The sequence below is a fragment of the Canis lupus genome, chromosome 38, assembly GCF_048164855.1.
Source record: "Canis lupus baileyi chromosome 38, mCanLup2.hap1, whole genome shotgun sequence".
NCBI lineage: Eukaryota > Metazoa > Chordata > Mammalia > Carnivora > Canidae > Canis > Canis lupus.
Genome location: NC_132875.1, coordinates 1,861,457 through 1,872,264, shown reverse-complemented (window position 1 = coordinate 1,872,264; position 10,808 = coordinate 1,861,457). Strand labels below are relative to the sequence as shown.

The following is a 10,808-nucleotide window of genomic DNA, read 5'->3' as shown; positions in this document are numbered from 1 at the left end:
TGCCCCACAAGAGGGCCCACGGTCAGCCCCTCGCAGGGCTGGCCCAGGGAGGAGTCCCTGGAAGAGCCGCCCGCAGACGGCTGGGCCGCTGGGCAGTGGGGCGGCCCGAGGGCAGCCTCGCTCTGGACTGGGGGGACGGGGGGGAGAGGGTCACTGGAGGCTTAGGAGGCTCCTGCTCCCTGGTTCCAGGCTTGGAATCCCTTCTCTGCTCCAGGGCGCAAGGTGTGCTGGGAGAGAAAGGCAGCCGGTCCTTCCCACCCGCCCCGCACTGCCGCTGGCACCGCCCGGGGCTGCCCCGTCCTTCCAAGGCCCTGGCTCCGGTCCCCGTGGCCAGGCCCATACCGGAAAGCACTGTGCCCTCCCTCTGCCCACCCGGCCCGGTGGGGGCTCCAGCCGTACCTGGCACTGGGGCCAGCGGGCGGCCCTGGGGGTGATGCCGCTCACACATTTGGGGCCCAGATGTGAGGAAGGCTGGACAGGTCACCCTGGGGCCCGTCCTTGCCCGAATGTCCCCGATCACCCTCCTTGCCTGGGCGAGCGTGGATGCCCTGGGAGTCGACTCCCCGCCCCCCCCCCGCCCCCCCCCCCCCCCCCCCCCCCCGCCCAGGCCCCGCTGCTGCGTGGACCTCACACTTTGGGACATCAGTGGGATGTGGGCACCTGGTGCCTTGATCTGGGGTCACGGCGGGGGCAGGGGGAGACTAGGCCTGTGAAGACAGCCAGAGGTGGCTTTGGATCCAGGCCCTGGAAGTAAGAGGGACAAGCAGAGAGCAGCGAGCCTGGGAGGCAGGAGTGGAAGGCCCAGGGCCTGGCTTTGGGAGAAGGGCAGAGGTCGCTGAGGATGGCTGCTCCTGAATCGGGTGTTTGGTTGGCACGGGGAGGTGCGGCAGGCAGGTGTGCGTGTGTGCAGGGGTGTGCGCCTTCCGACTGCGGGGCTGGCGGTGGGGACCCGCTGTGGGGAAGGGGCGGCGTGGAACTCGGACGCAGGAGCTGGCGGCAGGGGAGGCCCTGGGGTGCGTGGGCATCCGGTGAGGACGGAGCAACTGTGTCCCAGGTGCATGGTCTCTGGGCCGTGTGTGCGTGCAGGCTGGGGCAGAGCCGCGTGGCCTACGTGAGAGGCCCTGGGAGAAAGTTCGTGTGCGCCAGGGGGTGGGGAGCCGCTCAGCTGCAGATGGGCCGTCAAGGTCTCCCAGAAACAGTTCTGTTTCCTAAGTGACTAGCCTCCTGGGGCCGGCAGCCCAGACTTGAAGGTTGTTTCAAGATCATGAAAGGGAGGGGGAGGAAGAGGCTGGGGAGGCGCTGTCGCCCCCACTGTCCCTCCTCCGGCCCCCACCCCACAGCTCGGCCGCTCCCCACTTTGGCCCAGCTCCTTGGTCCTCCTCCCCAGGCCTGCCCTCTCCGGGGGGCCTCGCTTCTCTCCATCGTCTTCCACTCCCTCAAAGATCCTTCCTCCCTTCTCCACAGCCTGGCCTCTTGGCTCCCCCCCCACCAGGCTTCCGGGGCCTTCGGGAACGGACGGGATTCTCTCGTTCCAAGGGCAGGTTGGCTTGGGATGACAGCGAGGATGGGAAACCTGGAAAGGCCTGGCCGTAACAGGCATCCAACAAAGGTCCCTTTCACTCCCCATTCCTCTCCGGGCCTCTCTTCCCCCTCCCCGCACGTGGCAGTGGCCTGGTGGTGGAAAGCCTGGGCTCAGAGCCACAGAGTGCCAGTCTGAGTCCCGCCGCTGCCTCAGTTTCCCCACTGGACCACAAGGCCAGTGTTGGATTTTCTCCCCATCCCTCCCTTGATGCCTGCACCCCTGTGTTCTTTCTGGTCGTTCCTTCCAATCTCCTCGAGTAGATTCTAAGCCCCCACCCGCTTCTGTTGGCCTTAGTCTTCCCCGCAGATGATTTCTATTATCCCCTTTACTGTTAACACCATCACATAAAGAATGCAGAAAACACGGGAGAGAACACCCAGGATTTTCCTGACCGTCTCCGTGTCCAGTCCAGTCCCACGTCTTCTTGCCCTCTGCACCGCTGTCTGGGTGTGGACAGCGTGGGGGGCCCGCGCCAGCCGTCCCGGGCACCCTCTGTCCTGCCCTCCTGGCTGTCCTGCCTGCAGTCCCTGCGAGGCCTGACCTAGTGAGCCCCTTGGCTGAGGCCGGTCCTGCTGGGACCAAGCAGCTGAGGGACCTGGGATCAGAGGCGCCCCCACGCCGGCCTTGCTCCTTGTTTGAGGGACCCTCGAGGTCGTCGAGGTCACCTCCTCCTCGGCTCCCGGCTCAGCTCAGGTGAGCAGCAGGGGAGGTTACTTGTACCCGTGGGATAATCCCCTGTCTGGAGTCCGGGGCTTGGGGTGGCGGGAGCTGAGGGGGCAGGTGCCCTGATGTTGATTAGCGTGACCCACAGAAATGAGTGTGCAATGGCTTTGACCCTTGGCTCAGAAGTGGAGAAGGGCTCAGGGTCGGGCATGGACTACCCGCTTCCTCGCAAAGGGCTGAGGGCCGGGCGGGCTGGGGAGAAGGCAGGGCTGGGGGTGATGCTGCCGAAACCTGACATTTCTTGGCTGGCGTTGGTTCACCAAATACCAGATTAGTCTGTTTCCAGAGATTCTTTGGGCTGGAAAAATATGTGAGGGGCGATGGGGTGCATGGGGTTAATGGACCTTGCTGAGTTTGGGGGTCAGGGGTCACAGCTGGGCCCTCTAGGGTTCCTGTTTGCCTTTGATTCCATCCGGGCAGGGAGGGAGAGGCCCTGCAGCCGCCTGAGGCAGGTTTGCTTTGGCCGGAGATCTGACCCAGCCACTGGCCCGGAGCACCCCGCCTCCCCGCTCCCCCTATCAAGAGGCAGCCTGTCCCGGCCTCCTCCTTCCTACCTCCTGCTTCCCTCTCCAGGCCCCCTCCGCTGGCCTGCCCGTCCCCGCTGCTGCTCCGGACACCTGGCAGGGGAGGATGCCCTGCGAACATCTGGCACGAGTTCCCACATCACAAGCCCTCCTAGGGGCTTCGGGGAGCTCGGCCTCCCCTGTGCCTCGGTTTCTCTGCGAGTCTGGGACGCTCTTGCTCTTGTGCTCCCGCCTGGGTGCTCACGGTGCTGCCTCCTGGGGCATGTGGGTGCCCCCCCCAACTCAGTCAGTAGAGCTTGCTTGTTTTCGGGGCTCCGTGCCATTCCCAAGTCCTACCAGCATTTGCTGAGCGCCGGCTGCCCGATGCCCAGCAAAGTCCTGCAGAGACGATTGCAGTTGAGGCCAACAAGGCCCCCACCCACATGGTCCTCCTTCCAAGTCTCACTCCCCTTGGTTACCCTGGTTTGCTCCCAAGGCCAGCCCCTAGCCCTTGGGGACGACTCCTCATTTGCTCCAGCGCCCTCGCTTCCTGACCTCTTCTTCTGCCAAGTGGGATTGGGTGGGCCTGGGCCCCGTCTCCCACCTGGGCATTCCCGCACTCCAAAGGGGCAGGAGCTGAGGCAGGCCAGGGGCTGAATGGAGTGAGGGTGGGGGTTTGCCATATGGGACCGGCTCTGCCACCAAGAGCTGTGGGCTTGAGTAGTGCTTGGATTCCCATCCCTACAGCGAGGGCCTGTGTGACTCCTCATGTCTGCACCTCATCCCAGTGATCGTGTTGTGACGGGACCGTGGTGGGGCCTGGGCACCCGTGTCCTCTGAAAGCTCCCCAGAGCATTCGATGCACAGGTGGGGTTGAGAGCCACGGAGCCCGACTGTCCCCAGGATGTCCAGCTCATCACTTATGGAGGCACCATGTTAGGGCGTTACTCAAGTGGGTCCCTTTCTAGACAGGGAAACTGAGGCACCGTGCTCCTGAGCTTACCCGACTGGGGGAACTGGAACTCAAACCCAGGCAGGCTGGTTGCAGAACCGGCACGTGGAAAACTGCGCCGTTAGGATGCAGGGAGGGCTCCCCTCTGGGTTTCTGTCTCTGGGGTGGCACGTGCGGGAGCCCCCAGGCTGCAGTGCGGGGTGAGGGGAGTCCTGCTAGATTAAGGGGAAGGGACGGTGCCGCCTGGGGCCAGATGCCGCTGGCTGCTGGCTGCACCCCAGCGGTTTACAGGGCGATGGGGACTCAGAGGAGGGAGAAGGGCTTCTCAGCCCGAAGAATCAGGAGGCCTTAGGGAGGAGGTGGCTTCTAGCTGGGCCTTGGCAGACACGCAGGGTGTGGCTCCAAGGACCAGGCAGAGCACGTGCCACGTAGAGGCAGCCGTGTGGGCACAGGCACAGAGGCCTGGAGCACCCAGTGGGCAAAGACGTGGCCTGGGAGCCCGCCCTGGGTGTGGGGAGTGGGAGCTACTGCGCAGGCGCCGTCCCGACCACGGGTGTTTCCTACGGGGCTCCGGCGGTACTAACCACCTGCACAGAGGAGCCGGGATGCTCTAGGAAGGCTCGCGTGATGGCAGGCGTGGGCACACGGGCCGGGGTGTCCCACGGAAGGGAGAGACAGGGAGGCGGTTCTGGCAATAATTTAGGCGAGAGGTGGTGGGGGTCGGCCACAAGACGGCGGCCACACGATGGGGAGAAAGGGCAGACGGGAAAGATCTTCGGGAGGTGGAATTTCAGGATTTGGTAACGGGTGGTCTGTCACGGGGAGGGAGGGAGGATGGGGCGGCCGTTGGTGCAACGTTGACTATAATCGGGGTCCGGAGGAGAGGTAGTTGTTGGGGAGGGAAGACACTGTTCGCTGTGGGACACCTGGCATCCTCGGCACCGATGCCCAGTGCCCGAGTGGCCCCCGGAGCGGGCCGTCCCCACCCCGCCCCGTCCCCCGGCCCTGGAGCCGGCTGGCCCCGCAGCCTCGCCGCTCCCCCGGACACCAGTTCCCTCGTGGGAGGACGGCCCGTCCTGGGCAGAGGCCGCGGGGCAGTGCGGTCCGAGGGCCTGGAGAAGGAATCCAGATGTGCCGCTCACCCGGCAAAGTTGTCGCTTGTCTGAGCTCGGTTCCCGGGGTGGCGTTGAGAAGCCACGCGCTCAGCGCTGGCGCCCCTGCTGTTCCGTGCCCAGGCCTCGGGACGGCCAAGTCCGATCTCCGCGCCCTTCCCTTCCCGGAGGAGGACAGCCCTCGGCCCTCCCCCCATGGCCCGGGAAGCCAGCCTGGGTGGTCTCCTGAGGGATGGAAGGTTCGGGCTCCGAAACGGGAGGGGAAGCTTTCTGTCCACCGGTGGATGCCTGGGCCCCGGGCAAGACGAACGCCAGAGGCGGGAACAGTGCCCTCCGTGGAGGTGATGGGGCCACCCAAGAGGAAGCACCTGGCTTCCCTCTCCCTCGCTCTCCCCTGTGCTCCCTCCTTTGCTCAAGCACTAGGCAGGCGTCCACGAAGCTTCCCCTCCTCGCGGGCACCGCGGGCACCGCGCTAGGCGTGGGGCAGAGCCGCGGAGGGCTCGCCGCTGTGGGATGGCAAGGCCTGGTGGGAAAGTCCGCCCAAGAGCTGAGGACAGGGTGCCAGGAGCCAGGGGAGGGTCATGTCAGCAGCAGGACTGGGCCCCGCGCTCCCATGGCCCACGCCTTCGCCCCCGCGGGCCCATCTGCTTCTTTGTTTTTGGAGTTTTTATTTCTGGGTTTGTTTTCCCAATAGAGAGCCTTTGGAAAGATGCCACCCTTGTTTCAGTTGGACTAGGGAAAAGAAGAATTGTCTGCTCTGGGGCCAGGCTGGCGGGGGGGTGCCAGGTTCCCCGAGCGCCCAGGTGTGCCCGGTGGAGGAGCCGGGGGCGGTCAGGGCGGGGGGTGGGGGTGCCCTGGAAGAGCATGGGGCACCCGGGCTGGGAACGGGGACAAGCAGAAGCCAGGCTGGCTCTCGTGGCTCCGTGGCTGTGTGTCCCCAGACCTCCCCTCGTGACCCCCATCCCGTGACGGCAGGGAGAAGTTAAGACCCCCTTTCACCTCAGGGAGCCCCATGAGCCCTGGTTCCGTCCTCTCGCCCACACCCCGCCCCTGGGGTGCTCTACGAGGCTGGGACCCAGAGTCCGAAGGGAGCCTGCAATACCATTCCAGCTTGGGAGGGCTCTGCGTGGGAGACCCCTGGGGCCGCCCCCCCCCCCCGACTCTCCTGCTATTCCCCTCTTCCTGGTCCTCACCCATTCATCCAACACATATTTACTGAGCACCCACTATGTGCCAGGAGCTCGCTGGAGATGACGCTGGTGGGAAAGTTCTTTCAAAAGGGTTGTAGAAGCACCAGGTGCATGTGCGTGTGCGTGTGCGTGCGCTCATGCACGTGTGCGTGTGAATATGTACGTGCAGGTTCGGGAAGCAGGAAGAAGAAGAATGTTCCAGAGTCAAACAGGCTGCATTTGAATCTCGGTGCTGCCCCTTAGCCAGGTGACCTCGGGTCACTTACGTAACTCCTCGGGCCTCCTCTCCCATCTGCAAAACAGGTCTCGGGAGCACTCGGCCCACGGGGTGCTTGCTGTGGGGACTGAGCGAGTGCGCCGTGTTTAGCGTGGAGCCCACAGAAAGCAGGTGCACAGGAAGTGTCAGCAACAAGGGGTGCCTCCTCCTGGCCCCGCTCAGGGCTGGCTGCGCACAAACTCGCCAATGACCCGTTCTTCCAATCTGGCCCTTGCTCAAGCTCCGTGACTCAGAGGCAGCCACCTGGCCCTAACCACCTCCTGTCCCCTGAGGCTCATCTATACGACGCAGCCCACAAACCTCTGTTTAGCAAACCACCGCCCGCGTCTGTCCTTGTGGGGGCTGCCTCGGCTCTGGGCTACCCTCTGCATGGGTGTCCGTGCCCTCAGCTGGCTGTGAGAGCAGGGGAGGGACAGGAGGGGCTCTGGGGTGGTGCCCAGGCCCCCAGCACTCTGGGACTGGGGAGCCAGGGACTTGTCAGGGAGGGAGGGTCAGGGGATTCCAGCTCAGAGGGATCTGTCCTTGGCATTCCGGAGTGGGTGGCAGCTGGCGCCAATCCTGGGCACGTAGAAATGGCAGGGCCTCCCTGGGAGTTAGGGCCAGGTCCTGCTGAGGCCAGCAGCGGCGTGGGGGCTCCTCTGTTCTCCAACAGCTGTCCGAAGAGGGTTTGAGAAGTGGGGAAGGAGTGTGGGCTCGGCCAGGACCAGAGGAGGGCCCGGGAAGCAGACACGCGCACACACACACACACACACCCCGAGTCCAGCACAAGGGTGCAGTGCCTGCTGGCGAGGATGGAGGGAGGGAGTCTGGCCCGCCTGTGTGTGGGTGCGGGAGGCAGCTCTGCGGCTCTACGAGAAGGCGAGGGCGCCCGTAGGGACCAGGGATGTGTGTTGCCCTGCAGGTGTTGGCTCTGCCTCTGTCCTGCCTCTTGGCCTGAGCCTCTCCCCAGGTCAGCAGAGAGGATGCTCCCGTTGGGGAGGGTGGGAAACTACGGCTCATCGAGCGGTGTGGGTCAAGGCCTTACAAACACGCAGGATCACAGGACGTTCTTCTACGTGACCCTCAGCTCCACCGAGCTGGGATTTATACACATTCAAGGGGGAGAGCTCTGAGTACTGCGTGTGCGTGTGTGTGAGCACGGGATGGCACTTCTGTGTCCGATGTCGGGGGGGGGCACGTGCGCCATGTCTGATGTGTCTGTCACCCTCTTCAAGGCCTGTGTCCATCGCGGGGTCCACGCCGGGGCGTGCTGGGTCCCCTTTGCCTTCAAGAAGCCACGTAGCAGGGCAGGAGCACAGGCTCCTCCAGGCCCAGCCGATCACAGGCTCAGATCCGAGTTGGGATCCAATCCGTGTACCTTGGACATGCTCCGAAGCTTCGGCCCACCTCAGTTTCTTCCTGGGGAAAGCAATAGCATGAACCACACCAGGTGCTGGCCAGGCTTAAATGAGACTAAAATACACACCTGACACAGGTGAGAACACGTTAACGGTCCCGTCCTGGTGCCCCTCGCAGAACCGTGTCATCACAATCGTGACCGTCACGTGTGACACCTCCATCAGATGGTGAGTTGCAGAGCGTCGGTCTTGGTTATCTTCAACGACACTCAGGACCCCTCGCTGCCGTCGCGGCGTCCTGCACGTCTGTCCTCTTGGGGGGATTATATCAGCCCGGGGAACAGAGGCCTGGTCCCTGACGTATGCCCAGCCCTGGTGGCACCTAGGGGGCGAGTGGGCAGCCGGTGATGGCACAGTGATGACAGCACCCCATGGCCACTCCTGGACCTCCCACCCGTGTCCCTCTGCAACCCCCAGGCTCCCGCCCCCTGCCTCAGGCCACCTTCCTGTCTCTGCTCGCTCCTCCACAAGCATCAGCCCACGGTGCTGGGCAAGCCTGTGTGGCTTCTCATGGGCCAGCTGGGAGGACACAGGAGCACTCTCTAGTCCGCGGGCTATGAGCCCCCTCCGCAGCGTGTGCGTGTGCTGTGCGTGTGCCTGTGGGTCTCTGTTGGGACGTGTGAGTGACGTCTCTCCGCGTAAGCTCCTCTGTGTCTGTCGTGTGACGTCCTGGAGCCTGGGCTGTGCCCCCCCCTCCCCGCACCCCCCACCAGCATTCTCATTTACGTAAGCCTTGAGCTGGACTCAGGCCTGGGCTCCGGGCTCCCCCTGCTGGCAGCCCCTGAACTCCCTGTCTGGGGAGGGGCGCTTGGAAGAATCTGGTTCTCCCAGGCCTCGGCCTACACCTGCCTGCCCCAGCTCCCGCCCAGCCCCAAGCCAAAGGGTGTTCCCAGCAGCCTTAGTGTCCCCTCTCATAACGCCCGGCCTGGGGGGTGGTTATTACCTGCTCATGCTCTGTCTCCCTGTCATTTCCATGGTCCAGTACCAGGCCTGGCCTAATCAGTGTGTGTTGAATGACCAAATTTATAGGGTGAAGAAGCTTGGGAAGAGAAACAGTGGGACGTGGGAAGATCTGGGGCTCTGGGGACAGATAAGCCTGAGCTCATCAGACATTGGCCACTTAAAAGCTGTGTGGCCTTGGGGAAAATGCTTAACCTCTCTCAACCTTTAGTCTCTCACCTGTTAAATGACACCATCTGGCAAAATACGCTGTAAAGACTAGAAATAATGTCCAAAAGGGCCTTACTGTCCTTTTAGGTGTCCCATAAATGGCATCTACTGGGATGATGATGAACGGCAACATCTCCCGTCTCTCAAGCATCAGGAGCAGTGAGTCCATTCTGTCCCCAAAAGCAGGAGAGTGGGTTTTCCCCCAAAGCCTCCCCGTGCCTTTCTGCTTTCATGTAGCTCAGTCTGACCTGTGGATAGACTGAGGTGAAGTGGATCCAGAGAAATCAGGCTGTGAATCTAGTCTAAGCAGGAGGAAGCGGGCATCCTGCGGCCTGGTTCCTGGGCCAGTCCTGGAGGTGCTGGGGGGCTGGGTGAAATCAGCAGTCTGCTTCAGAGTTCCTCCCGTCTCTGAGTGTGGCTTCGGATGAGCACCTCGACTGAGCCAGGCACTGGCTGCCCCCAAGGAAGATCTGATCTGGCCTCTGTCACTTGGCTTTTTGGGGCCTCAAAATGGGGAGGGGAGGTGGAGGGAGGGGGAGGTTGGAGGAGCCCGGGGAAGGTACCAGGTACGGGTTGGAGGGTAAAGGTGATGATGAGCCCGGGCTTACTTCCCAGGAACCCCCGCTTTGACAGCCTTAGCTTCACAGACCTGGCTGTGCCTTCTCGGGTGGGTCCCACCCTCCCTGGGGTCCCAGCTCTCCCATCCTCCTGCCTCCAGGGCAGGCCCCACTCTTCCCAGCATCCCCATGTCTGTCCTGCTGCTAAGGCTCAACAGGACCCCTCAGGAAGCACTTTTTTTTAAAAAAGATTTTATTTATTTATTCATAGAGATGCAGAGAGAGAGAGAGGCAGAGACACAGGCAGAGGGAGAAGCAAGCTCCACGCAGGGAGCCCGACGCGGGACTTGATCCTGAGATTCCAGGATCCCGGCCTGGGCTGCAGGTGGTGCTAAACCCCTGAGCCACCCGGGCTGCCCAGGAAGCACTTTTAATAAGCATTCAAAAAGCGTGAACAAACCCCCAGCATACCTTATCTCCCATTCTGTGTTATCCTGCGCCAAGAACCTCGCGTACATGATCTCAATGAACGTCACAAAAACCCTCGGGGTGGATGTCATCGACCAGAGAGCAGGTCGCAGGGAGTCAGCCAACCTGACGGGATCCCCAACCAGGAGGGGCTGGCGCCCAGGCGGCGCCCTCCCCTGGCCCGCTCCCTCTGGGTCTGCCCCGCGGGTGGCAGCCTGGTTTCTGGGAGCTCCGGGTCCCGCCCAGCCCCACTCGAGCCCCACTCCAGCCGGGCTGCGGCCAGGCCTAGCGGCCCAGAGCAAACGACTGGGTCTAAGCGCGAGGCCAGTCACCTGACCCACCCCGAGGCCCTGCACCCTGCTCTCCCGGGAAGGCCGGCAGGTGCACGGGGTGCGGGGCGGGGTTGGGGTTTGGCCGAGCCCAGGTGCCGCTCCCCCCCACCGCGTAGGCCGGGGAGGGGGTGGGGTGGGGGCTGGGGGCTGGGGGGTGGGGAGTAGGGGCTGGGCCGAGTCGGGACCCAAGTTGCGGCGGGTGGGGCCGGGGCCGGGGCCGGGGCCGGGGCCGGGGCCGAGCTGACTCGGGGTTGGGGGCGGAACCTGGACCGAGGTGGGCGGAGCAGGGCCGGGGTCTGGAATCGGGGCAGGTCCGGGGTCGCGGCGGGTTGGGGCCGGGGGCCGGGGGCCGCGGTCAGGTCCGGTCGGGGGTCGGGGAGCCGGGCGGAGACGGAACAGAGGGCGGGGCTGGGACCGAGACCCGGGCGGGACGGGGCTTGGGGCGGGGCCAGGGGCGGGAGGGGCGGGGCTGGGGCGGGGCCAGGGCCAGGCGGGGCGGGGCTTGGGGGCGGAGGTTGGGCGGGGCCAAGGCGGGGCCAGGGTCA

At 64.2% G+C, this 10,808-nt stretch overlaps 2 long non-coding RNA genes across 3 annotated transcripts in view; one reads left to right on the top strand and one right to left on the bottom strand.

The window, feature by feature from the left end:
• Positions 1–10,390, top strand: part of LOC140626637 (uncharacterized) — a 28,433-nt gene extending 18,043 nt beyond the window's left edge. The window contains exons 2-4 of the long non-coding RNA XR_012025698.1: positions 7,814–7,904; positions 8,994–9,065; positions 9,735–10,390. This is a non-coding gene — a long non-coding RNA (uncharacterized lncRNA). The remainder of the gene's footprint in view (positions 1–7,813; positions 7,905–8,993; positions 9,066–9,734) is intronic.
• LOC140626638 (uncharacterized) lies at positions 6,259–10,701 on the bottom strand. 2 transcript variants are annotated; one of them, XR_012025699.1, is made up of 2 exons: positions 8,179–10,701; positions 6,259–8,058 (listed from the first exon to the last, which is right to left on the bottom strand). It is a non-coding gene; the product is annotated as an uncharacterized lncRNA (long non-coding RNA). The 2 variants fall into 2 exon arrangements; XR_012025700.1 differs by having other exon boundaries at positions 8,680–10,701.
• Between the last annotated feature and the right edge of the window lie 107 nt (positions 10,702–10,808).